The following is a 2,909-nucleotide window of genomic DNA, read 5'->3' on the forward strand; positions in this document are numbered from 1 at the left end:
CTACATATGTAGAAATGTTCCTCAACATATTTCACAGGGGATATATATCTCCACATCGCAGATTGGCTATGGGTCTGTCAGATAATGATAGGTGTCCTAAATGTGGGATGGGAGGGGCAGACTTGTTTCATTGTTTCTGGGGATGTCCGGTTATTAGAGGGTTCTGGATACGTGTGTGGAGGTTTGCTACCGCTGATCTTGTAAATTATCTCCCTTTCACACCAGACTGGGCTATATTGGGCATTCTCCCACCAAATGCCCGCACATCCAGAGGTGGCAGACGTATGCTGCTGATTATTTCGGCAGTGGCAAGAAAATGCATCCTCCACATGTGGATCCAGAGCACATCCCCCACACTGGACCTCTTTAAAGAAAAATTGTTCTTTGCCATGAAAATGGACTGGTTGGAAGCCTCCCTCCAAAAAACAAAATACACAGGGAGATTTTTTGACACTTGGGAGAGCTTTGTTGGCACTTTGTCAGTCCCGCTGAGAGAACAAATACAAAAATGTTTTCAACATACCCTTTGGTATGAAACTAGAATATTCATGCAAGACCCACCTATCTTTCTGGACTAGGAGAGTGCTTGTGTTGCCCCGGTCTCTCCAGGCTTTTGTACCTTATGTGTGATATCATATTTCTAGTTCACTTGAGTGACTCACAGATGATGTTTTTCCTCATACTATGTGTCATGGTTCATGATTATTAAGTATAAACATATCTTTGTTCTAATTTATTTACTGATGTGTACATGTTTGACATTCTTCAATAAAGAAATATAAAAAAAACAACAACATTTTACACAAACAGGTTATAAAAGCAATGTCATTTTAGCACTACATTTAAAGGAGGTAAATTTACTAAAAGGAAAGCATTTGTGAAATCCAAATCCTAACCATAACACTGCTCTTGTAAGATTGTAGGGAAGCTTTAAACACAGATCTGTAATCTCTTTATATGTGATTTTAGGGCTCATTCGCACATATACACTTGTCATGTTCAATTCATGGCTTAATAAACACAAAAATCACATTAAAAACAAGACAGAACTACAGATACACAATGATCTGTTTGGACATGTTAAATTTACCTGAACTGTGATGAGTCTATCCCGAACCTGACTTGTGTGATGACACACTTTATTATGGATCTGACTGCTGAGTTCATTTACGTGGTGATAAAAGCTAGGTATTTCAGTGAATATTTGGGAGTATCTTGTATGGAGAAAACTATTTGGTTAGCTTCTCGGCATGAAGTGTAGTGACATTGTTTATCCATAAAGTATGTGTTCCATATTTTACTGGCCATGCCCCTGTGTGCATATTTGTACAGATTATCTGCGTTACCTAGGAGACTGCAAGCAAGGCACTGATCCTGCCGTATAAGTCCAATGGTACTGCTGTTTAAGTCCACTGATCCTGCCAAGTGTTTGCGCCTCCCACTTGTGTCGCTTAGCTTAGTCATCCAGCTACCTCGGTGCAACCTTTTGGCCTAAAAACAATATTGTGAGGTGTGAGGTGTTCAGAATAGACTGGAAATGAGTGGAAATGAATGTTATTGAGGTTAACAATAGTATAGGAGTGAAAAAAAACAAAAAAAATGGATTTTAGCACTTTTTATGCTTTTTTAAAAAAAAATCAGAACCCAAAACCCAAAATCAGAACCAAAACATTTCGTGGGGTGTTTTGGCAAAACAAATCAGAAGCCAAAACCTCAAGCTAATCAGAACCCAAAACCCAAAACACCACAAGTGGCCGGTGCACACCCTTACCTAATATACCTTATGTTGTTCTGAAATACAACAAAAGCTTTTTCTGTTGATTTGTTTTTGCTGTTGTTTTGTTTTTTAAATTTGTTCTGGAATTTGTTCTGGAATGGAGCGCTTTTTTTACATATTGAACTTTAGGAATTGGGATATTTTCCCTTATTAGCGGCTCGTTCTAGATTAAGAGTGAGTTTCTGGATCGAAGCACTACCCTTTATTAATTTTTGTGTGATATGTGTAGTTGACTTGATTGGTCTGTATTAGGAAATAGATAACTGACTGCAAATCCTTACCTGGGAACTGGAAGCTGAAACACATTAAAACTGAAATCTTCTTGTTTCTGGGTCACAGAGAATTTGTGGGGTGGCAATGGGCACAACCCCAGCTGAGCCACATTAAAGGCTGGGAAAAGCAATGGCATGGACCTGCAGCCTGGTGGGGTTGGCGTGGTCACATACCCTAGGGCAGCACATGTACCCTGGTGGAGGGGGATGAAGAAGCAGCAGATCCAGGGCCCTAACTTACACTCTCAGTATCTACTACTCTCTCAGGACACATATCTGGATTAAGGCTCTAGGGGGCCTGAGGCACTTAAGATGGGGGGCCCTATGTTGTAATATGGCTATGATTTTAGACAAATATAAAGGCAATACTGTGTACCCCACTGTTAGGTGCACATAGCTCTCCATTCACGAGCAGAGCAGTATGAAGTATCAGACCAAATCCTGACTAAGTGGGACAGTCACCCAAATTGGGGACTGTCCTATCAGATTCAGGACAGTTGGCAGATGCATTAGCCCAATTCCTAATGCGTTTCGTTATACATATAACGTCATCAGAGAGTGATAGATAATGTTTATATCTGTGATACATCTATTGGAAAAGTTCTGATAAGATCTTTGTTTTATCTCCTTTATGGGTTAAGAACTATTTCAATAAAACCAATTTAAAACAACTTTTTTAGACTACAGAGCATTTTCCGGTTTCTTTACTAGTGATGATATCTACGTGCAATATATTCAGCTAATTGCAAAATAATATCTAAAGCTGTTGATATTTCCAAGCATTTTTGTCAGATAATGTCCTTAACACATTATTATACATTGGGCAGCACTGTGGTTGGGCTTAGTGGTTAGCACTTCTG

General features: G+C 39.4%; 1 non-coding gene across 1 annotated transcript; it reads left to right on the top strand.

The window, feature by feature from the left end:
- Positions 1-1,092: 1,092 nt before the first annotated feature.
- Positions 1,093-1,164, top strand: LOC142137225 (small nucleolar RNA SNORD50). The gene has a single exon (XR_012687869.1). It is a non-coding gene; the product is annotated as a small nucleolar RNA SNORD50 (small nucleolar RNA).
- The last annotated feature ends 1,745 nt before the right edge of the window (positions 1,165-2,909 follow it).

The sequence above is a fragment of the Mixophyes fleayi genome, chromosome 1 (genome assembly GCF_038048845.1).
Source record: "Mixophyes fleayi isolate aMixFle1 chromosome 1, aMixFle1.hap1, whole genome shotgun sequence".
Taxonomy (NCBI): domain Eukaryota; kingdom Metazoa; phylum Chordata; class Amphibia; order Anura; family Limnodynastidae; genus Mixophyes; species Mixophyes fleayi.